Source organism: Lissotriton vulgaris, chromosome 8 (assembly GCF_964263255.1).
Source record: "Lissotriton vulgaris chromosome 8, aLisVul1.2, whole genome shotgun sequence".
NCBI lineage: Eukaryota > Metazoa > Chordata > Amphibia > Caudata > Salamandridae > Lissotriton > Lissotriton vulgaris.
The window spans coordinates 1,511,919,916-1,511,944,982 of NC_141696.1; the positions used below are offsets into that span (position 1 = coordinate 1,511,919,916).

At 48.8% G+C, this 25,067-nt stretch overlaps 1 protein-coding gene across 4 annotated transcripts in view; it reads left to right on the forward strand.

Moving 5' to 3' along the window:
* Positions 1-396: 396 nt before the first annotated feature.
* Positions 397-25,067, forward strand: part of GPR156 (G protein-coupled receptor 156) — a 121,369-nt gene continuing 96,698 nt past the window's right edge. For 2 of the 4 annotated variants that reach the window (XM_086933545.1, XM_086933548.1), the window contains exon 1: positions 397-622. The gene's annotated coding sequence lies outside the window, so the exon portion shown is untranslated. Of the gene's footprint in view, positions 623-842; positions 962-25,067 lie in introns of those variants that run through there. The other 2 variants (XM_086933547.1, XM_086933546.1) reach the window with 2 other exon arrangements.

Sequence of the window (25,067 nt, forward strand, 5' to 3'; positions counted from 1 at the left end):
TGTATTTAAATAAATGGTTTTGGTTTTTATAATGAACAGCAATGCAGAGAAATGAGGAGAGAGAAGAAAACGATTCAACCTCCGACAGTTGCATAATGTGCAGAATAATGTGGTGCACACAGATACTGAGGATGAAAGCACGAGATACAGACACGAGTCCCCTGCATGAGAGATCGCAGCCTCCTCGTCGCTGAAATACGTCTCTGCCGGGAAACGGGGCCCTGAAACCCAGAGCCGGGCCCCAAACTCAGGAGGGAGTGAACGACCCGCCCCCTCCCCCGTGCCTGCTGTCAAAAGAGAGTCCACGCCGAGGAGGCAGAGCCGGCATTTCACAAGCAAACTAGTGTTGTCACAAACAAACCCGAAGTGACTGCCCTGGAGGGGGGGAGGGGGGGCTGACAGCTCTGTAACTGACTCCGCTGTGCCGTGAGTGCGGTATGTGTGCGTGCGTGTGTGCGTGCGGACGCATCTCCCACGGCAGAGCTGGGACTCACCTCCCCCCTAGGGTCCGTCTCCATCACCCCCAGGAGCCCACCGCTGTGTGGCACCTCCTCCCAAGACCAACAACACCCCACAGCGCCCCCGGAGATGGCGCCCTAATGATGCAAAAAAGACAGCGCAGGTGAGTGCGGTATTTCCGAATTCTTCATTTTCTGTGTCTTGCCTATATGTTATGATGCAAAGGGTTATTTGGGGGGAGATATATCAGTTGGTGGTTATAAATAACACGTCAGCGGCGGTAGCCCGTTTCTAAGCGCTCCCCACTTTCACAGCTAGGGAGCATGAAACAGGCGGAGATGAGGCAGTCTGCCCAGGATCACACACACACACACACTGTGTACCGGCAGCGAAGCTGGGATTCGAGCCGGGATCTGATGGTTTGCCGGTCGATAATTTAACGCTCAGAACTCACTGTATCCGGTGTGTGTAAGATCCGTGAATATTGTAGTGACATTGTACGGTAAGAATTAAGACTATGAAATAATGTCGTGTTTTATTTATAGCGCGTGCTACGGCGGATTTTGCTTATTAAGGGTTTCATTATACTCCAACCCAATGGTACTCCTTTTATCGATTTGTGAAAAAATGAAAGGCAGAGTTCACTCTGCGTAGATTGAAAAAAACCTGGAGCCCGCATGAAACTCACGCGTCCCCGCAACGATCTCCTGTCTGGTGTTTTAATTAATTGAGTGGAACCCGTCACGCCGACGAGCATGGAAACGTGTCTATTTGTTGATGTTTTTAGGACGCTGTAAATGTGAGGATTTTTCGACAAATGGAATTCCTAATGCAACTAGTGTCATTGCGTTTGTTTCTCGGGGTGGTCTGTTTCTGAGCGCCCATAGTGTTGGCAGAGAAAATGAACGGGGCACAGACAATGCCAAAAGAGATTTGCCCAGGGTCACACAGTTCGCAGGTGGAAGCCAGATTCAAGCACACATCGCCCAATCTGGCCATGATCGTTGTAGAAATATAATGCGTGAATGCTAATAGTGATAACGTGAGTTCGATTTGTGTTCATTTAATGATATTCTCAATTGTAAATGTTATCCAGAATTTCTACCATTAAACGAGGTGTAATTAAAACCAACCCAGTGCCACAGATTAAGCACGAAGATAGATGTATGACTCGTTACAATGTGTGTTACAATGTGTGATCTTTGGCGTATAGGGAGCGCGCCCTTCTCCTTAACGGAGGGGACCCAGAGATACCCCACCGTGTGCTTCACGGAGAGGGGGGCATTCGGTACTGGTGAAGGGTGTGGGGTCGAAAGTACTGAGGCCTGCAGTACTGTCCGTGCCCACCAATGGGCATCGACCTCTTCAGGGGTAAAGGAACCCATGGAGAGGGGCTACTGTGTTGGCAGGAGAGACGAGATAAGAGCGAGTCCCAGGATCACACAAAGCTTGCTGTCAACAGGGTGGAGCTGGGATTAGAGCACAGAGCTTCTAAATTGTCAGCGCAAACATTTAGCAACTAGAAAACACCCCCTTAACCTGAGGACATCGCCGCAAGAGGTTCTCCCAGAGCACGTTTATTTCAGGAGATCGTTCGCCCCTTCGTGGGAAGTTGCTTGCACTCTCCGATGACAGCATGTTCCTTATCTTCACACATACATCCTTGCCATGTCGATAAAAGTCCAATATTTATCCGCATGTCCGATACATTTAGACAAAGGCGCTCTTTTCTGGGTGTTTTTAATTAAAGCGCGTGTGCAGGACTGAGTGGGCGGGGGTGGGGGGGGGGGGGGGGGGGGCGGCTGCGCCCAGGTCACGGGGTGAATGTCACAGTTAGTGTGCCCTGCTTGTTCTCGGGCGGAGACAGTAGTGTACTGTCCTTCTGCTGCTTACTGTATGTATGTAAAGCGCTCTGATACCTGCGGGTCAAGCTAGCGCTGTATACAAGTTTTAAAATAAAAATAAATAAATAAAAATGTCATGCTGTGCTGCTTGCTTTAAAATGTTTTTTCTCCAATTATGGCCTCAGTAAAAACTGCTGGGCGTGTGTGGTGGCTGTATTTATTTATTAATTGTGTAAACAACATGCATTCATTCATTCATCCGCTGCCACAACCTAGCATCTTCTCTTAACTTTATGCTTTGGGCCATGATGGGAGCTACCACTGAACAACGGGAGAAGGGGGTGAAAACAAGCACATCTGGTTACTCACCGTTCAAGTTTGTGTGAATTATATTAAAATATGCAAGTCCCGACCCCTGCAGTGCGGGTACCGGCCCCTCCACCCTTACCACAGTACAAGCTGCGGCATAGAGGGGGGCGTGAGTGTCGCGACGCAGGACAGGCTTATGTTGCGCGTGAATCCCGGCCCCGTTTGTGTATCACAGATGGTCCCAGTAAAGCCTCTTCACACCTTGTGATGTGTTGTTTCTCGCTCAGTGATTCCATTCAGGGCCCTCCCAGGTTTCCGCCCTATATGCAAATGAGACAAAGGTAGACATCTGCTGCCCAGGATCACACAGAGTACCGAAGTGGGACTCTGAGAACTTGGATTGAGATGTCGGCAACGAGGCCACTGCATAACCGCAGCTGACTCAGGGCCGCGCCATCTTGAGGTGTCACCACAGGGGTGAAATCACACTGGACGCGCAAGGCTTGGGGATATGTGTTCTATTTCACTGTCTCGTTTGCCACCTTCTCCTTAAAGGCAGAACCACCATATTCATGTTTCTTTTTAAATTGAAATGATTGGGAAAAGCTTGACTACACACTCTGAAGGGACGGCTCACTTTTCAGGACTCATTTTGAGTCATTAAAGGCCCGCAGCATTTTACTGAAAGTTACAGTGTACTGTATGGCGGCAATTATATAGCGCCTACTACATGTTTGTGGGGCACAGAAGCACTTGGCTACTTTGGCAGCAAACCACACTGTGTAAGGTGTGTGGTTGGAAGGGTGCTGTCATTGTTTTGTACTATGTGGGAACGGTGGTGAGGGGGGAGAGGGGTGCAATCATTGGTCCTTCACTAAAGTCACATGGATTGTGAAAAATCCAAGCACCGCACTAAGAACAAGATGAGACGCCAGTGCAGCAGGAGAGTGGTGTCAGGGCTTAATTTGTAAACAATCAAGTGCCAGGGCCCTCCTCAAGAGGTCACTTCAGCTCGCACCACCCATTTCCCCAGCCAATGACAATACAAACACAACTATTGCCCATCACACTCCCACAAGTGAGACAATTCAGACTATTCCAGGTCCTCAAAGCTATAAGAATGGCCTGGGTGGCAGGTATTAGTCATTTTTTTTTTTAACCCCTTCGCTGAGGGTGTTATTTTCCCGCTGTGCTGGGTGGAGAGGGGGGCGCGCACGGTGCCCGCATGCTCATGACGAGCTGAGCTCGTCATGAGGCACGGCGCTCCTGGAACGCTCAGCACAGCAGGAGAATTAGCCCCGCATGCGAGCGTTCCACGGCTCATGACAAGCTGAGCTCGTCATGCGCAGCGGAGCGCCGTGGCTCATGACGAGCTCAGCTCGTCATGAGCATGGAAGGAGTTAATGGGTAGTGAATTAATAAACAACTATGGTGTGCTCATCTCTAAATAAAACAAACAGCACCAACATTAAGCAGACTGTCATAGGTGCCAGTGTTGACAATTAACTGCAGAGCACCAGTAAGCACCGGCTCAAATTAAGCACTGGTGTTGAGGGTATATTATTTAGCCAGTGGTGCATTATGGAGCGCACTGTTGCAAATATATTACTAACGCGGGGTGTGGTAGTACATTATCATTTACAGGCAGTACATTTTCCATTGAATTACAACTGTATTTGCAAAGGCAAACAGTTTTACTGATAAAACCATACAGCACACAAACGATAATGTGTGGAAATTGGTATAGGGTTCCGCAAATAGTTATTATTTTGCACATCACCAAGTAAACTGTCTTGATTTGTTTTGATCCTATTAAACATCTTTGTTTCCATCACACTTCAGAATTACAAAAAAACTTTTGCTTGTGATCTCTTAATTGCTGATATGTTTTGAAATATTTGTACTCTCCATTGACAGGTATTTACATTGTGTCATGTTCGATACAAATAGACATCCCACAGCCTTTCCTGTCACATCACTTATATTCCAGCAAGATTGTCATAGAGTTCGCTTTGCAAAATCTTCTCACTTTTAAGCCAGAGAATGAAAAGTAAACCCTAATTTCCAGGTTAAACAAAAAGCAGCAATTTCTCAGAAGACACAGCCTGACATTTAACCCCTGTCTTTGAATGCAGAGTAAATGTGACATGTGAAATACAAAATTTAAAAACATATTTTTTGCTCTGTCACCTTCGGAACTCCAGCATGGTTATTTCAGGGTCCTGCACCCCTACTTTCAGCGCCTAAGTGCCGGAAGGGTTTTCAAGCCGCGTGTGATGCCTACAAGGTGCGATTGTCATGTTATAGGACGCAGCGTTTCTAGGTTTAATGGATGATGAGAGATGAGCAGGGCCACTGGAATTATGTGGCAGGGGAGGGCCAAATTATGAGGCATGGTTGAATAAATTATGTGGCAAGAAACGCCAAATCATGTTGCTTAATGCAGTTCATTACGTGATAGTATTACTTCAATATTTTGTCATTTTTAAACTGTCTGGCCATTGGTTGCACCTTATTAGTACCAGTTCAAAATACAAATTTAGCAATAAGCAAACGAAAGGGGGCCGATTCACAGAACTAACTTAAGACAAAATCCTAAACTTACTACTTTTGGTATTCACAGAAGTTAGGATTTTGTCTTAAGACAGACTTAAGACAGATTTAAGTTAGGATTCTGTCTTAAGTCTGTCTTAAAACAAAATCCTAACTTCTGTGAATACCAAAAGTAGTAAGTTTAGGATTTTGTCTTAAGTTAGTTCTGTGAATCAGCCCCGTAATGACCAGTCAACCTTTGTACACGGCCTTACGCTGCGCGGCAGCATTGGTCACTGAAATTTTTTGTAACTATTGAACCATTTGAGCTAGGAACAAAAAAGAATAATTTTTGTTATCAAAATCTGCTGATTATGCGGCACATGATGGATTATGTGGCAAGTGCGGCAAATCTATAACTATGCAAAAATCGCCGCAGCCGCACAATCGCATAATTCCAGTGGCCCTGGATACGAGAAATACACACAGATTTTGTGGTTTTAAGTCAGCTGGTAGCTTCAAGCAGTTCTCGGTTGCCCAACCTGATATTTTGTTTGTTGCTCCACTGTCTTTACATGATAGCGTCGATGACGTGGACAGTAGTTCATTACAGCACACACAGCCAGCACAGCTCTGTCAGCAGCAGAATTAGCTTCAACATTCATGGCTGGGCTTCACACTGCAGCTTGCACCCCGCCAGCCGCACTTCCCCAGCCCCTCCAGCTGAAAGCGATGCTCACAAGGTCGTTTTCTGCAGAGATCTTCACACAGGACAAGCTAGATGCATTGCCTTTGCCATTGCTTGTTAGATGTGTTAGGAGCACAATGGCATCCTAAGAATTTAGCGGACAGTGCACAATCAAGAGATGATCTAAAGATGAGTTGCTACGGCTCATGGAGGCCCTCTAGTGGTCATTTGAAACCTACTTATCTACTTAGTTTTCAACAGGCTTAACAGGTTTCAACCCACTCACCTCCTAACAAGTCTGCGTCAGGCCATAGATCCATGGTGTGTTGCGAGCAGGACTTCCCGAAGAACTCTCCACATTGACAGCTACAGAGGATGCCAGCAGCCCTAGACTGCAGTTAGCCCTTTATATACATTAGAAATGGCACAGCAAGCGAATAAAGGGGGTGGGCAGAGAGCCCCCAAACGACACAAGTACAGTAAAGGAGAAAAACAAATGATGAAAATCTACAAAAAGGATAAAGAGAGGGGAATGGAAAAAAAGCAAATGGAGAGAAAGTTAAGTGAAAAGTAAGAATTGGAGAGAAGAAAGAACGATAGGTAGAAAAGGACGAAGAAAGAAGGTAAAAAGGAGGGGAGGTTGAAGGGGTGAAAGGAAGAAAGATGAATAAAAGGAAGGGAGGTTGAGAGGATGAAAGGAGGAACAGGTGAATACAAGGAAAGAAAGAACAGGTGAATAAAAGGAAGGGAGGTTGAAAAAGTGAAACGAAATACAGATGAATTAAAGAATGGAGGATGAAAGGTTGAAAGGAAAAACAGGTGAATAAAATGAAGGGAGGTTGAAAGGGTGAAAGGAGGAACAGGTGAATAAAATGATGGGGGGGGGTGTAAGGGGGAAAAGAAGAACAGGTGAATAAAAGGATGGGAGGTTGGAAGGGCGAAGGAAGAGCAGGTTAATAAAAGGATGGAGGATGAAAGGGTGAATGGAAGAACAGTTGAATAAAAAAGTAGGGCTGTTGAAAGCTTGAAAGGAAGCGCAGGTGAATAAAAAGCTGGAGAGTTGAGAGGGTGAAAGGAAGAACAGGGGAATGAAAGGAAGGAGGGCTGAAAGGATGAAAGTAAAAGCAGGTGAATAAAAGGATGGACGGCTGAAAGGATGAAAGTAAGAACGGGTGAATAAAAGGATGGAGGACTGAAAGGATGAAAGGGAGATAAGGCGAATAAAAGGATGGAGGGATGAAGGGGAGAACAGGTGAAAAAGGAAAGAGGGCTGAAAGGGTAAAGGAAGAACAGGTGAATAAAAAAGAAGGGAGGTTGAAAGGGTGAAAGGAAGAACAGGTGAATAAAAGGAAGAGAGATTGAAAGGGTGAAAGTAAGACCAGGTGAATAAAAGGAAGAGATGATGAAAGGGTGAAAGGAAGAGCAGGCGAATAAAAGGATGGGGGTTAGGAGTGAAAGGAAGAACAGGTGAATGAAAGAATGGAGGGCTAAAAGGATGAGCAGGTGAATAAAGGGATGGAAGGCTGAAAGGATGAAAGGAAGAACAGATGAATAAAAAGATTGAGGGATGAAAGGAAGAGCGGGTGAATAAAAAGACGGAGTGCTGGAAGGGTGAAAGGGAGAACAAGTGAACAAAAGTCTGGAGATTTGAGAGGGTGAATGGAAAAACAGGTGAATAAAAGGATGGAGAGCTGAAAGGATGAAAGGACGAGAAAGCGAATACAAGGATGGAGGGCTGAAAGGGAGAACAGGTGAATACGCGGATAGAGGGGTGAAAGGAAGAACAGGTGAATACGCGGATAGAGGGGTGAAAGGAAGAACAGGTAAAAAATGAAGGAGGGCTGAAAGGGTAAAGGAAAAACAGGTGAATAAAAAATAAGGGAGGATGAAAGCATGAAAGGAAGAGCAGGTGGATAAAAGGAAGGGAGGATGAAAGGAAGAACAGGTGAATAAAAGGAAAGGGAGGATGAAAGGGTGAAAGGAGGACCAGGTGAATAAAACGAAGAGAGGATGAAAGCGTGAAAGGAAGAACAGATGAATAAAAGGAAGGGAGGTTGAAAGGGTGAAAGGAAGAATGGGTGAATAAATGGAAGACGGATGGGAGGTTGAAGGGGTGGAAGGAAGAACAGGTGAATAAAAAAGAAGGAATGTTAAAAGAATGAACAGGTGAATAAAAGGATGGTGGTTGAAGGGGTGGAAGGAAGAACAGGCGAATAAAAAAGAAGGAATGTTAAAAGAATGAACAGGTGAATAAAAGGATGGTGGTTGAAGGGGTGGAAGGAAGAACAGGCGAATAAGAGGATGGGAGGATGGACGGGTGAAGGAAGAACAGGTGAATAAAAGGATGGAGAGTTTAAAGAGTGAAAGGAAGAACAGGTGAATAAAAAGAAGGGAGGTTGAAAGGGTGAAAGGATGAACAGGTGAATAAAAAGAAGGGAGGTTGAAAGGGTGAAAGGATGAACAGGTGACTAAAAGTATGGAGTGTTAAAAGGGGGAAGGATATACCTGGTAAATAAAAGAATGGGAGGTCGAAAGGGTGAAAGAAAGAGCAGGTGAATAAAAGGACGGAGGGCTCAAAGGAAGAAAGGAAGAGCAGGTGAATAAAAGGCTGGAGGGCTGAAGGATGAAGGGAGAAACAGGTGAATAGAAGGTTGGATGCCTGAAAGGATGAAAGGAAGAGTGGGTGAATAAAAGGATGGAGAGTTGAAAGGGTGAAAAGAAGAACAGGTGAATAAAAGAATAGGAGGTTGAAAGGGAAGACAGGTGAATAAAAATAGATAGTTGAAAGGGTGAAAGGAAGAACAGGTGAAGAAAAGGATGGAGGGTTGGAAAGGATGAAAGGAAGAGCAGGTGAATAAAAGGGTGGAGGGCTTAAAGGATAAAAGGTAGAACAGGTAAAAAAAGACGGAGGACTGAAAGGATGAAAGGAAGAGCAGGTGAATGAAAGCATGGAGGGATGAAAGGATGGAAGGAAGAATAGGTGAATAAAAGGATAGAGGGCTGAAAGGATGAAAGGAATACCAGGTAACTAAAAGGATGGGGGCTGAAAGGATGAAAGGAGGAGCAGGTGAATAAAATGAGGGAGGGCAGATAGGTTGAAAGAGAGAACAGGTAAATAAAAGGATGGAGTGTTGAGAGCGTGAAAGGAAGAACGGGTGAATACAAGGATGGGGGTGAAAGGATGAGAAGGTGAATAAAAGGAAGGAATGATGAAAGGGTGAAAGGAAAAGCAGTTGAATAAAAGAGAAGGGAGGGTTAAAGGACTGATGATAGCAAAGACGAAGTGATGGATGGTTGGGAGGGACTATCAAGGGATACATGGAAGTGCTAAAGAGTGAAAGGATGTCCATTCTTTATGCTCACCTTTATCACAAAGTCTCATAAGAAATGTACTATAATCCCCAGCCTGGTCACCAAATAGTAAGTGGAAGCCGAAAGGGCGCGTGGCTCCTGCTTATTAATTTTGGGGGCCACGAAGGCAATGCGTGCTTAACTTTGAGACTCAACCCCTCCCAAATATGCTCACAACTTCAATAAGCCGGGGACCGATCCATTAGTCGTGTGTGTGCAGACCTTCTTGCCAGTAGTAACCTTGCCAGGGTCTGTGGTCAGTCATGTGTGAGCCTCAGTCATTCATTCCTACAGGAACCATAGAGTTTGGGACATGACAGGTGGCAACTCTATGGTAGTCTACGAGAAAGGCCTGCTCCTACCCTGCTCCCTTCTCGTTGTGCTCTCGGCTGCTGCTGCAGGCTCTATCCAGATTCATCTAAATATCCATTGATTTGTCCGAGCTTAGAAAGGAGAAGTACAATAAATGAATTAATGTGATGCAATCAATCAGGGGGCTTGTAGAGTGCGGCTACTCTCTCGTAAGGATCTCAAGGAAGGCGCGGGGGAGTGGGCTGCTATGTGGTGCTCTCTCCCTTCTGTGTGCTTCTCTCTCTAAAACACAGCTGGGCTACGTATTGCTCTCACGCTGTGTGCTTTCTACCCTAGCTATCTCCCCAGTGATCTGTGTTGCTCTCTCCCTTGTGTGCTTTCTACCCTCTACTCTCCCCAGTGATCTGTGTTGCTCTCTCCCTTGTGTGCTTTCTACCCTCTAATCTCCCCAGTGATCTGTGTTGCTCTCTCCCTTGTGTGCTTTCTACCCTCTAATCTCCCCAGTGATCAGCGTTGCTCTCTCCCTTGTGTGCTTTCTACCCTCTAATCTCCCCAGTGATCTGTGTTGCTCTCTCCCTTGTGTGCTTTCTACCCTCTAATCTCCCCAGTGATCTGTGTTGCACTCTCCAGTGTGTGCTTCCTACCATTCTAATCTCCTCAGTGACATGTGTTGCTCTCTCCCTTGTGTGTTTTCTACCCTTGTGATCTCTCCAGTGATCTTTTTTGCTCTCTCCTGTGTGTACTTTCTACCCTTTAATCTCACCAGTGATCTGCGTTGCTCTCTCCCTTGTGTGCTTTCTACCCTTTAATCTCCCCAGCAATCTGCGTTGCTCTCTCCAGTGTGTGCTTTCTACCCTTCTAATCTCCACAGTGATCTGTGTTGCCCCTTCCAGTGTGTGCTTTCTACCCTTCCAATCTCCCCAGTGATCTGCATTGCTTTATCCATTGTGTGCTTTCTGCCCTTTAATCTCCCTAGTGATATATGTCGCTCTTTCCACTGTGTGCTTTCTACCCTTCTAATCTCCCCAGTGATCTGCATTGCTCTCTCCCTTGTGTGCTTTCTACACTTTAATCTCCCCAGTGATCTGCATTGCACTCTCCCTTGTGTGCTTTCTGCCCTTCTAATCTCCCCAGTAATCTGTGTTGCTCTTTTCCTTGTATTCTTTCAGCCCTTCTGATCTTCCCAGTGCTCTGTGTTGCTCTCTCCATTGTGTGCTTTCTACCCTTGTGATCTCCCCAGTGATCTTTTTTGCTCTCTCCTGTGTGTACTTTCTACCCTTTAATCTCACCAGTGATCTGCGTTGCTCTCTCCCTTGTGTGCTTTCTACCCTTTAATCTCCCCAGCAATCTGCGTTGCTCTCTCCAGTGTGTGCTTTCTACCCTTCTAATCTCCACAGTGATCTGTGTTGCCCCTTCCAGTGTGTGCTTTCTACCCTTCTAATCTCCCCAGTGATCTGCATTGCTTTATCCATTGTGTGCTTTCTACCCTTTAATCTCCCTAGTGATATATGTCGCTCTTTCCAGTGTGTGCTTTCTACCCTTCTAATCTCCCCAGTGATCTGCATTGCTCTCTCCCTTGTGTGCTTTCTACACTTTAATCTCCCCAGTGATCTGCATTGCACTCTCCCTTGTATGCTTTCTGCCCTTCTAATCTCCCCAGTAATCTGTGTTGCTCTTTGCCTTGTGTGCTTTCAGCCCTTCTGATCTTCCCAGTGCTCTGTGTTGCTCTCTCCATTGTGTGCTTTCTACCCTTGTGATCTCCCCAGTGATATTTTTTGCTCTCTCCTGTGTGTACTTTCTACCCTTTAATCTCACCAGTGATCTGTGTTGCTCTCTCCCTTGTGTGCTTTCTGCCCTTCTAATCTCCCCAGCAATCTGTGTTGCTCTTTCCCTTGTGTGCTTTCAGCCCTTCTGATCTTCCCAGTGCTCTGTGTTGCTCCCTCCATTGAGTGCTTTCTACCCTTGTGATCTCCCCAGTGATCTTTTTTGCTCTCTCCCGTGTGTGTTTTCTACCCTTTAATCTCACCAATGATCTGTGTTGCTTTCTCCCTTGTGTGCTTTCTACCCTCTAATCTCCCCAGTGATCTGTGTTGCTCTCTCCCTTGTGTGCTTTCTACCCTTCCATCTCTCCGGTGATATGCGTTGCTCTCTCCCTTGTGTGCTTTCTACCCTTCTAATCTTCCCAGTGATCTGCGTTGGTCTCTCCCTTGTCTACTTTCTACCTTTCTAATCTCCACAGTGATCTGCATTGCTCTCTCCTTTGTGTGCTTTCTACCCTTCTAATCTCCACAGTGATCTGCGTTGCTCTCCTCAGTGTGTGCTTCCTACCCTTCTAATCTCCCCAGTAATCTGTGTTGCTCTCTCTCTCGTGTGCCTTCTACCCTTTAATCTCATCAGAGATCTGCATGGCTCTCTCCCATGTGTGCTCTCTACCCTTTAATATCCCCAGTGATCTGCGTTGCACTCTCCAGTGTGTGATTCCTACCATTCAAATCTCCCCAGTGATCTGTGTTGCTCTCTCCTTTGTGTGCTTTCTACCCTTTGATCTAACCAGTGATCTGTGTTTCTCTCTCCCTTGTGTGCTTTCTACCCTTCAATATCCCCAGTGATCTGCATTGCTCTCTCCCTTTGTGTGCTTTCTACCCTTTAATCTCCCGAGTGATCTGCATTGCTCTCTCCCTTGTGTGCTTTTTACCCATCCAATCTCCCAAGTGATCTCCATTGCTCTCTCCAGTGTGTGTCTTCTACCCTTCTAATCTCCCCAGTGATCTGTGTTGTACTGTCCAGTGTGTGCTTCCTACTACTCTAATCTCCTCAGTGTCCTGTGTTGCTCTCTCCCTTGTGTGCTTGCTACCCTTCAATCTCACCAGTGATCTGCATTGCTCTCTCCCTTGTGTGCTTTCTACCCTTTAATCTCCCCAGCAATCTGCGTTGCTCTCTCAAGTGTGTGCTTTCTACCCTTCTAATCTCCACAGTGATCTGTGTTGCCCCTTCCAGTGTGTGCTTTTTACCCTTCTAATCTCCCCAGTGATCTGTGTTAGTCTCTCCCTTGTGTGCTTTCTACCTTTCTAATATCCCCAGTGATCAGCATTGCTCTCTTCCTTGTGTGTTTTCTACCCTTTAATCTCCCCAGTGATCTGCGTTGCTCTCTCTCTTGTGTGCTTTCTACACTTTAATCTCCCCATGATCTGCATTGCACTCTCCCTTGTGTGCTATCTGCCCTTCTAATCTCCCCAGTAATCTGTGTTGCTCCTTCCCTTGTGTGCTTTCAGCCCTTCTGATCTTTCCAGTGCTCTGTGTTGCTCTCTCCATTGTGTGCTTTCTACCCTTGTGATCTCCCTAGTGATCTTTGTTGCTCTCTCCCGTGTGTGCTTTCTACCCTTTAATCTCACCAGTGACCTGCGTTGTTCTCTCCCATGTGTGCTTTCTACCCTCTAATCTCTCCAGTGATCTGTGTTGTTCTCTCCCTTGTGTGCTTTCTACACTTTAATCTCCCCAGTGATTTGCGTTGCTCTCACCCTTGTGCGCTTTCTACCATTCTAATCTCCCAGTGATCTGCGTTGCTCTCCCCCTTGTGTGTTTTCTACCCTTCTAATCTCCCCAGTGATCTGCATTGCTCTCTCCCTTGTGTGCTTTCTACACTTTAATCTCCCCAGTGATTTGCGTTGCTCTCACCCTTGTGCGCTTTCTACCATTCTAATCTCCCAGTGATCTGCGTTGCTCTCTCCCTTGTGTGTTTTCTACCCTTCTAATCTTCCCAGTGATCTGCGTTGCTCTCTCCCTTGTGTGCTTTCTACCTTTCTGATCTCCCCAGTGATCTGTGTTGCTCTCTCCCTTGTGTGCTTTCTACCCTTCTAATCTCCACAGTGATCTGCGTTGCTCTCCCCAGTGTGTGCTTTCTACCCTTCTAATCTCCCCAGTGATCTGTGTTGCTCTTTCCCTCATGTGCTTTCTACCCTTTAATCTCACCAGTGATCTGCGTGGCTCTCTCCCATGTGTGCTGTTTACCCTTTAATATCCCCAGTGATCTGCGTTGCACTCTCCAGTGTGTGCTTCCTACCATTCTAATCTCCCCAGTGATCTGTGTTGCTCTTTCCCTCATGTGCTTTCTACCCTTCAATATCCCCAGTGATATGCGTTGCTCCCTCCCTTGTGTGCTTTCTACCCTTTAATCTCCCGAGTGATCTGCATTGCTCTCTCCCTTGTGTGCTTTCTACCCATCCAATCTCCCCAGTGATCTCCATTGCTCTCTCCAGTGTGTGTTTTCTACCCTTCTAATCTCCCCAGTTATCTATGTTGCACTCTCCAGTGTGTGCTTCCTACCATTCTAATCTCCCCAGTGATCTATGTTGCTCTCTCCCTTGTGTGCTTTCTACCCTTCAATCTCCCAAGTGATCTGCGTTGCTCTCTCCCTTGTGTGCTTTCTACCTTTTAATCTCCCCAGCAATCTACGTTGCTCTCTCCAGTGTGTGCTTTCTACCCTTCTAATCTCCACAGTGATCTGTGTTGCCCTTCCAGTGTGTGCTTTCTACCCTTCTAATCTCCCCAGTGATCTTCATTGCTTTTTCCATTGTGTGCTTTCTACCCTTTAATCTCCCCAGTGATCTGCGTTGCCAGGGGCGTAACACAGTCCCCCGCAGCCCCGCGGTTCGGGGGGACCCAAGCTCCAGGGGGCCCCCTCGGCACTGCACTCTGGCCAGAGAGCTCCTGATTGAGCCCCCTCTGCGTACCGTGCAGAGAGGCCCCCTCAATTTAAGTTACGCCAGTGTGCGTTGCTCTCTCCAATGTGTGCTTTATACCCTTCTAATCTCCCCAGTGATCTGCATTGCTCTCTCCCTTGTGTACGTTCTACCTTTCTAATCTCCCCAGTGATCAGCGTTGCTCTCTCCTTTGTGTGTTTTCTACCCTTTAATCTCCCCAGTGATCTGCATTGCTCTCTCCCTTGTGTGCTTTCTACCCTTTAATCTCCCCAGTGATCTGCATTGCTCTCTCCCTTGTGTGCTTTCTACCCTTTAATCTCCCCAGTGATCTGTGTTGCTCTCTTCCTTGTGTGCTTTCTACCCTTTAATCTCCCAGTGATCTGCGTTGCTCTCTCCCTTGTGTGCTTTCTACCCTTTAATCTTCCCCGTGATCAGCGTTGCTCTCTCCAGTGTGTGCTTTATACCCTTCTAATCTCCCCAGTGATCTGCGTTGCTCTCTCCCTTGTGTACTTTCTACCTTTCTAATCTCCCCAGTGATCAGCGTTGCTCTATCCCTTGCGTGTTTTCTACCCTTTAATCTCCCCAGTGATCTGCATTGCTCTCTCCCTTGTGTGCTTTCTACCCTTTAATCTCCCCAGTGATCTGTGTTGCTCTCTCCCTTGTGTGCTTTCTACCATTCTAATCTCCCCAGTCATCTGCGTTGCTCTCTCCCTTGTGTGCTTTCTACACTTTAATCTCCCCAGTAATCTGTTTTAAATTACTACTGGGTCTGAGAACCAGAGGGACCCACCTACTTAAAGTCCTGAGCGGTTCTCAGGACTGCATCCAGGTTGGAAGAGTGATCAGCAGCAGGGGGCGCCGAGGCGGCTTCACAGGCAGTTGCTGTGGGCAACGTGCCTCAGAGGAGTCCTATTAGAAACCGGAATACCCCAAATACTGATCCCTCTCCGTGGAGACCAGAAATGCATCCCGATCCGTGTGTGGGCGGGGTCTCAAGCCATGCCTTTGGGCCCCATGGGTGGACAGAACACCACAGCCCTCGGTGGCAGCCCGGAAGGACCTCAGGCAGAAGATGAAACAGTGCTTAATTTGAGCCGGTGGACTCCGCCGCCAGGATTTGTTGTCAGTCCGGTGTCTCGCCATGCCTGTGGGTCCCAGGGGTAGACAGGACACCTCACTCCGTGACAGCCCGGAGGGCCCTTGGGCAGAGGATAAAACAAGATGGCGGTTTCATGTGGCGGTACCTACAGGGAGGGGAGGCCCACCACAGCTACTCCTGGCTGACTACTGGCGCAGACTGGCCCCCAGGCCCCTGGGAACGCTGACCACCATTGAGCAGCAGTGATGTCCCTCACTCTGAGTATAGCTTCCTCTCTGAGAAGTATTGCCTGAAGTGCACCTCTCACAGATGTAGTACCCCCGTTACTGGCTAGGGGTAGATATGTGTCCTTAGGTACACCTATAGACTTAGGCCGCGATACAGCGTGTCAGCAACACATACACCTTAGCGGAGCACACCAGAGAACAGCCACACAGATACTCGGTCCGTGCCATCAGCCACGTGCGCCGACATCACCCTTTATTAAATACTCCCTTGTCCGAGCCCGGCATGCAAACATTGTAGGGTAGCGGCCGAGTCGCTCACCAGATCCCATCTAACATATCATCTTGAACGTGAACAGATATAACTGAGCGGTCAATAAGCGCCCCCCCCAAGTCCAGGCAGTCTATGACAAGTGGGACACCCGTGCCTCACGCACAGCACTTTCATTGCAGAACCTTACCACACAAAGTCCCTCAGCCTGGTCTTCAGCACTGGTTTGTCGCGGAAATCATACCGATGGTGTTGACTCTGACCTCCTCCATCTTCAGCCCCCTCCTGAGAACTGCTGCTACAAGGTTCTGTCTCCCGGCGTTCATCCCTCTCCTCCGGGCTACTTGTTGTGGCATTCATGGTCTGGCTACCACCTCCCGGCTCAGGGGCTTCTTCTTCACCCCACAGCTCTCTTTCAACTTCCGGGGCAGTCATGCTCGGCCTGGGTACCTTCTTAAACCATTAGATGTTACATGCTATTCGTTGGTGTCCTTTCTCCGCCACTATTAGAGTTCCTTGGACCCGCACCACTTTCCAGGGCTCAGGCTCAAAAGGCGTGCGGAATTTCGACCCCGGATAGCGGTCCTTCCAAATTACATAGTCTCCAGCCTGGATGTCGGGTGGTCGAGCGCCTCTTTTTTGGCTAGCCCTGTCGTTATTCTTGCGGCGGGCATGAGATCTTTCCACATCGAATACTGCGGGAGTCCATACATCACTGCTGGGTATTCTGTCTGCACTGCTCTTTTTAGTATGAGGTCATGGGGAGCACTCTTCGTTGTGCAGTGAGGTGTTTGTTTGTACGCCCTCAGGAATTGATGTAGACACGTCTCCAGGTGGACTCCTTGAGCCACTTCAATCGGGAGGGCCTTGTTCAATGTCCGCATGAACCTTTCCACATCTCCATTAGCTTGCGGCCACTGCGGCGTTATTTTCCAGTGCCGGATGCCCAGATGTTTGAGAAACTCTTGAAATTCTTGGCCTTGGAAGGGCAGTCCGTTGTCTGTGCGCACTTCCTCCGGCAGCCCCAGGATTGCAAATGCCCCGGTTGCAGGCATTCAAAAGCCGTCGAGGCCACCAATTCTACAACAGGGAATTTCGAATGGCTGTCCACCATTACAGCCATTTGTCGGCCATCTGGGAAACTACAGATATCCAGACTGACCCGTTCCCATGATGATAGGCTGGGCCTTTCGGTGATAACAGGCGTGTCCGCTGGATCCGCCCCTGTAATGATGCAGGCGTGACATCGCCTGACCTTGTCTTCCACCATCCGATCCAGGCCTGGGAACCACACCTTTATTCGCAGCCTGGCCTTGGTTTTTGCGATTCCCTGGTGCCCCTGGTGTGCAAGCTCGATCGTGCGTTCTCATAGAGCTGCTGGCACTACAATCCGGGAGCCTCATAGAATTACTATAGTTTCCTGCCGCACTCAGCTCCCCTCGGCACCTCCAGACACTCTCCCAGTACTCCTTCTACTCAGCTGTTCTTCGCTCATTCCCACTCAGAAACGACTTCTATTGGTTGTCTTGCAGAGTACGGCTCACCTCCTGTAGGCACTCATCTTCCACAGATGCTCTCTGGATATCTTCCAACAGCAACGCCTGGGTGCGAGCATCGTCCAGCAGTTGCTTCACGTATATCTCGGCACCCTCATCTACTTCCGGCCCTTGTGACCCCTTGGGAGCCAGGGGATGACTTGACAGATAGTCACCGGGGTTGCTCGCTCCCGGATGGTAGACAACCTCAAACTGGTACTGCTGGGTCTGGATGGCCCACCTTTCAATTCACTGTGGTCCTCTTTGGGATGTTCCTGCGAAGAGGGGCACTAGTGGCTTGTGGTCAGTTATGACAGTGAAACAGTGTCCACACAGGTAGATATGAAAGTGTTGACAAACCCACCTAATCGCTAGTGCCCCCCTCTCAATCTGTGCATATCTGGTCTCCATAGCCCTGAGTGATCGGCTAGCATAAGCGATGGGTACCCACTCCTCCTGGTCCGACCTCTGCAGGAGCACGGCTCCTAGGCTCACAGGACTAGCGTCCACTATCAGCTCTGTGGCCGCTCCTGGTCGAAAATACGCTACCGTGGCACCTGTGAGGAGTGCCTTCTTTACATTGGCAAAGGTTTGGGCCTCTTTGTCTTTGTGAAAAAGAGTATTTCCTGTTCAACCTTTCCGGTGGAGAATATTCAGGGTTGTGAAGCACTTGGCTTCACCCTACATTTTTCCCCTCTCCAGGCTTGTACTGGGATACTTTTGTACAGAACCCCCGGATCAACGGGACCATTTTTTGACGAATTGCAAGTAGCTCTTTCAGTTCCCTGTCTTAGGTCTGATCATTGCATTCTTCTCGGAGATCTTAATGTCCATATGGACATTAGCTGTGACCCCGACGCTACTAAACTTATTGATATCACGGCTCCGTTAGGGTTATCTCCGTTTGTGAAAGGTCCTACACATAACAAAGGCCATACCTTAGATCAGGTATTCTCAACGAGACCTATCTCTGTCTGTGCTATACAGCCAGTACTCTGGTCGGACCATTTTTTAATCTCCTTCTCTCTGCCTGTCACTTCCCTTATTCGGGAGAGAGAGGTTGAGACTACACGGCCTTCACGCCCGTTTCATCTGCTCTCCGGGGAGATGCTATCTGAGGCTCTTATCACTTTTCCTTGCCCCCTTTTGGGAAGTTTGGAAGAGAATCTTGTCCTCCTCCAACAATGGCTTTTATCCAGATTTGAGACTTTAATCCCCGCTAAGACACCTAAACCTGGAGAGCGTAGAGCGTCGGCCCCATGGTTTTCTCCTCAGTTGAGGACACAACGACAGGAGTGTAAAAGGGCTGAGAGGACCTGGAGGCGGGCCTATGATCCAGTTGAGAAAGTGAAATTTCGTGCAGCAATTAAAGCCTATCATCAGTCAATCTGGGATGAAAAAAAGGCCTATTTTGAACATTGTATTGATGAGGCTGATAATGTCTGCAAAGAAATTTTTAAAGTGGTTTAGGATTTTACTTCTCCTGCTGTCTGTACCCCTAAACACACTCACACGGACTCTTGGATACAACAACTAGCCATCTTTTTTGTTAGTAAGATCACCGATATCCAGGCCTCTCTCTCCAGCGCTCAATCGGACTTGAGCCATCTAGTGCCACCATGCTCTGTGGAATGTCATGGTCCTTTCCTCTCCGAATTCCCTAACATGGATCTTAGTACATCTTTGGAGCTTTTGTCAGGCTTGAAATCCGGCTCTCCTTTAGATCCATGTCCGGCTAAATATTTGGGGAAAGTGGCATCCGCCATTAACATCTTGGTGAACCCCCTGCTGAATACATCTTTGTCGACAGGGGTTGTGCCGCAGGCATGGAAGCGTGCCATGATTCTACCTCTGCTCAAGAAACCCACCTTGGACCCCCTCATCCATGCCAATTACAGGCCAATCTCCCTTCTCCCTGCTCTGGCGAAAGTGGCCGAGCGATACGTGCACAGGACAATTTCCAGTTTCATCGAAGGGAACGACCTGTTGCACGCCTCGCAGTCCGGCTTCCGCGCTAATTTTAGCACGGAGTCGGCCCTGCTTGAGGTCACCGATGCCATCAGGGAAGTACTCGACTCTGGGGGAAAGGCCGTGTTAGTCATGCTTGACTTGTCGGCGGCTTTCGACACCGTTCCTCATGAGGTCCTCCTTGCAAGACTCTGGGAGTGTGGCCTTCGCGGAACGGTGTGGAATTGGCTAAAATCTTTTCTGGCCGACTGCCGACAAACGATCTGGGCGCCTCCCTTTTCCGCTGATATGGCTCCGCTAGAGGTGGGAGTCCCACAGGGCTCCATTCTCAGCCCTATGCTGTTTAACATCTTTATGGCCCCTCTGGCGGAAGTCGCGGAATCATTTGGCGCCCAGATCGTGTCATATGCTGATGATACCCAACTCCTGTTCACATGTGATAGGGGTGGGTTTTTCAATGGCAGACAGATCAGGGATTGCCTTGGTGCGGTGTTTGAGTGGTTTAGATGTCATGGCTTAAAATGCAACTCGGACAAGTCAGAGCTTCTCTTTTTCGGTTGCGCCCCTGAACCCGATTGGAAATCTTGGTGGCCACAAGATATGTTTCCTCCTGACAAGGTATCTTTTAAGGCCAAGAATTTGGGAGTGATAGTAGATTGTGAACTATCCTTTAGACCTCACATCCTGTCTCTTGTTGGGAAATGCTTCTGCATTTTACGGATGTTGAGGAAATTTCTTCCTCTACTCTCACTTAACCACAGGAAAACAGTTGTTCAGGCATTAATCGGTTCACGACTGGACTACGCAAACGCTCTCTTTTTGGGTCTTCCAAAATATCTTATGACCCGTTTGCAAGTTGTCCAGAACTCGGCAGCCCGTACCATCTTTGGACTCCTGAGGAGAGCTGGTGCCACTGCCTTACTGAACACTCTACATTGGCTACCCATCGCCAAGCGAATTACTTTCAAATGCCTGACTGTGGCCTTTAAGGCCCTTCATGGTATTGGCCCCAAGTATATCGGGAAACGTCTTTCCCGGTATGCACCGAGCAGGACTCTCAGGTCATCCGGTCTGTCTATGATGACTGTTCCTGTAATTCGTCGCGCACGATTGGGAGGTCGGTCTTTCCGCTATTTAACACCTAAAGTTTGGAACAACCTACCACTGTCCTTGAGACAGGCTCCCTGTCTTCTTGCCTTTAGAAAGGACCTGAAAACATGGCTTTTCATGAAATAGACCCTTTTCTTTCTCTGCTTTTTTCTGTTGTGTGACTGCTGTTTTTATGCTGTTATTCTTTGCTAAAGCGCCGGGATGCTCCCTGGAGTAGCCGTGCGCTATAAAAGAAATAAAGTAACATAACATAACATAACACTGCCAGGCGGTGTCTTTTTTTGTCAACTGTCGCAATGGTTCAGAGAGAGTGGCCAATCGGGGAATGATTCGGCCACAGTAGTTGGCCATTCCCAGGAAGCTCCTTACTTCAGACAGCGTTTGGGGAATGGCGGCAGTTCTGATGGCTTCCACCTTGGCAGGGTCCACCTGTAACCCTTTCACCGAAAATCTGTATCAAAGGAACTCCACTTCGATGGCATGAAACTCACACTTCGATTGATGCAGCGTTAGGCTATGTTTCACCAATCTCCTCAGGGTGGCCCTCAACTTCTCATGGTGTTCTTCCAGTGATTTCGAAAACATCAGGATGTTATCACTCACGTTGATAACTCCCACTAGGTCCGATAGTGTTTCTCTCACGGCCTCCTTGAATACCTCCGTCGCCGAGGACACCCCGAAACTCAGCCTCTTGAACCGGCGCAGTTCCACGTGGGTGGAAAACGTTGTGATGTACCGGCTCTCTTCTGCTAACACCAGCTGATGGTATCCCGAGTTCAAATCTACCTTCAAGAACCACTTCGCCCCGTTCAGATCAGCCACAATTTCATCAATTGTTGGCGTGATGTGTCTCTCACGCTGGATAGCCTTGTTTGGCAGCCGCATGTCCACACGGATGGCCCCTGGCTGCTTCGTCTTGGGGGCTATCTCCATCAGAGACACCCACGGGGTGGGACCCGAAACCTTCTTGATGAATCCCTCCTGTTCTAGACGGTCCAGCTCGGCTTCCACCAGTGGTCTGAGGTGGAACGGCACCCTCCTATGACAAAGTGCAACGGGTTGGACTGACTCGTCGATGTGTAGTAGTACCTCCACTCCTTTTAGGCAGCCTAGTCCTTTGAACAGTTCTGGAAATTCTTCCAAAATTTGATCCGCCTGGGACTGATGTATGTGCTTGGTGAACGTTAGAAGGCCAAGATCTTCTACAGTGTGGCAGCTTATCAACGACCCCGCTCGGTTACCGGTGATGTAGAACCGGGTAGCCATGCTTCTGTCCTTGTACTTTACCTCTGTGTCAACCACTCCTTGCAACAGGATCGGAGTATCTCCTCCCTAGGTCAATATACGGGATACTGTCGGCATTAGTCATGGTCTTGGCTTGAGCCTCTTGAACTGCTCTGCGTCCAGTATGTTGACCGAAGCCCCAGTCTCAATTAGGGCCTGTACACATGTGTCTCCAAACCACACTTGGCATGTAGGAGGTGGTCTTTTGGTGATGTTCACCCCTCGCATGTGGGATATCACGAGGACAATACGTCTTCGGCTTCCGTCGTCGACTACTGCTGCCCCCTGCTGTCCCCCTCTTCCAGCCCTTTCTTGGCGGACTTTGTTGACCCTGATTCCGGAGGCCTGCTGTTGCTCTGTGCTTTCCCACTTTGGCACACTTTCGCAAAATGTCTGTACTTGTTGCATTTCATGCACTGCCTCCCCTGTGCGGGCGCACTCTCGGGGCATGCGCCCCCATGCAGCAGTTTCGGCACTAGCGCTTCCAGCACCTTTCTTCTGGCTGGGCCCCTCCTGCAGCCCCTCGGCCGTGTGATGTTTTCAATGCCTCGACCCGTTCTTCCTTGATCGGGGTGGGATACACCGCCTGACCTTCGGCGGATTTCTTTGCAAGCGCCATTTCCATTGCCCCCGCTCGTGCGTCTGCCAGCTCATGTGACCTTCCCAGGACATGTATTTCCTCCAGCGTGATCCCTGGTTGGCAGAGAATGAGCTTGAGCAGTTCCGGTGACTTACACCCTGCTATCAGTTGTGCTCAGGTCTCGAACGCTCGATCGACCCCACTGCAAGTGCTGACCAACTTCCTTAATCTGGCATAATACATGTCAATCGACTCTTCCCCCCGCTGTTTGTCCTGGCGCAATTTGAAATGTTCAAAGTCAGGGTTCACTTGGAGGTCAAAGTATTGATTTAGGGCCTGCACCGCCTTATCGTAGCCCCCGCTTCCTCCGGTGTCTGGCAGGTCCAGGAACAGCTCGTACAGTTCGTCTCCACCCATTAGTAGCATTAGCGACCTCTTCACCATTGCATCTGTCTCCCGGGTGGCGACAAAGTAATTCTCCAGCTGCCCCAGCCACTTCTTCCAGCGCTGGGCCATCGTCGTGGGGTCTGCCAGCTGGCTAAATTCTGGGAGGGTCAGCCCGGCTGCGCGGCTCGGCCGTCCTCTGGCCCCTCCTGCCACTGCTGTCCATTCCGGTGAATCGGCATGGCCGCTTCACTTCACACCTAGTATCGCGTCCACACTCCAACCACGTGGTTATTCTCGGAGTTGGATCCCGCCTCATCGCCAATGTAGTACCCCCGTTACTGGCTAGAGGTAGGTATGTGTCCTTAGGTACACCTATAGATGTAGGCCGCTATACAGCAACACGTACACCTTAGCGGAGCACACCAGAGAACAGCCACACAGATACTCGGTCCGTGCCGTTAGCCACGTGCGCCGACGTCACCCTTTATTAAATACTCCCTGGTCCGAGCCCGGCCTGGGGAGGTGCATGCAAACATTGTAGGGGAGCGGCAGGGTGGCTCACCACAACAGAGAGGGACTTTAGTCAGTCACGGTAGCTGCGATGCGTCTGGCCATGAGATCCCTGAAGAAATGTCGCTTGTTATGTTTTTATTTGGTCTTTTCATAAGCAACCCCCAGTTTTGAAAATGATCAGCCGTGAAAACGGAGGCCTAACGAGATTAAGTGATTGGTCCAGGATAACACAGTTAAACCAAGGCGTGAAGGCGTGACTAGAAAGCAGGTCCCTCCTTCCATCTCGACCCACTTGAACACAAGAACCCCGCCCCCTTTCTTAGACAGCGGAATATGTTGGGTTAAAATGTCAAAACAGTGAAGAAAACTAGTCATGATGAGACTTTTCAGCTCACAAAGTAAAAGCGCCGCATGTGATCCTGCACACTGGACCACCAAGGACACACTGTCCATCTTACGTGCTTCATAGTTTAGTGGGCAGAATGGTCACGGATGTTTCAAGGCGCTTGAGGAATGCAGACACATGTGATCTGGACTGCAGGAACTTCGAGAGCTGCTGTTCCTCTGAAACCCGGAAATGGCGTGAGAGTCAATTAGATGTCAGGCCAATGAAGCAACCAAAGGCGAAAGGCGCGATGGGCTGGGCCGAGTCAACCGTGTGTCAGGCGGCAGCCTATGGATAAAGCGAGAGCTCTCCGCATAGGACAGTGCCTCTAAAAACAGGAAGGACAGAGGTGGAGTCAGTAACACGTCAGTTCATTGAGTGAAAACAAGCATCCTACCAGAGCACAGTTACTCTGAAAGGTGTGGTGGTCCGGGGCAGAGTCAGTCACCCGCGTGCTAATCTATACTACTATTATAAAGAGAGAACACAAACCTTTTGGCAAGGTAAACTCGGGAACCACAGCACCAATCCACACACCCGATACATTGTAGAAATTGTCAGGGTGTGCAGATGGACATAGGCTATAAAAAAAAAAAAAAAACGTAAATTTGAAAATATAACTTTTAAAAAAAAGTAGTACCCTGAAAGTAGCGCCGGCCGCGACGCTGCTCTGGCCGTGACGTAGTGCTGGCGACGTGCCTGATGACGAGGAGGGGAGACATGGAGCTGCGGTGAAGTGAGCATGGAGCTGCGGTGAGGTGAGGAGCGCGGGCGCGTCATGGCGAAGAGGAGCGGCGGTGAAGTTAAGATCGCGGGAAGGCAGCTCAGGTAAAGTAAATGCTCATTGAAATCAGGGTGGGAGGGAGTCGGGCCGGGAGGGGGGCGGGAGTGGGTGTGCACAGAGGGACATTCGGGAGGAGTGGGGGCGGGAGGGAGTGGGGGCGGGAGAGGGTGTACCTCCCCCAGCCCCTTTCTGCCCCAGGCAACGCTGGGGCGGGCTGCTAGTCATATAAAGAAATGAGAGCTCTTTCCACAAACCCCTGCCTCCTACAAACGTAGATGGCCTGGGTGTAATCAGTCACATGCAATCCCAGAGGTTAAATCAGGGATCTCCAAAGAGGCCGGTGCCTCTGAAGGGCTGGGGCGGGGTCAGTCCCACGGGAGATTGTAGGACAGGCCTGTGCCTGTTATAGGGTGACACTCTGACCGGCCCACCTCTGAGGCAGATACAGGAGTGCGTGCTGTTGAAGTGCATGAACCCAGAGGTACCACACAGGATCCTTCACAACCAGGCTGTCGAACCCTATTTTTAGGTCTGTAGTGCTCTGCAGGGAGCTGTGTCTTCAGGGAGCAGTTCTGGTGGTACAAGGGATGTTGTGCCAGATCATGGAAGCATAGATGGACAAGGCATGTCTGAAGTGTAGATGGAGAAGGCCTGTCTTCTGGTTTTCTGTGACCCATTGTTTCCTGTCTGGCGATGTCTTAGCTTCTAGTCTGCCACTTTTTAAATTTCGTC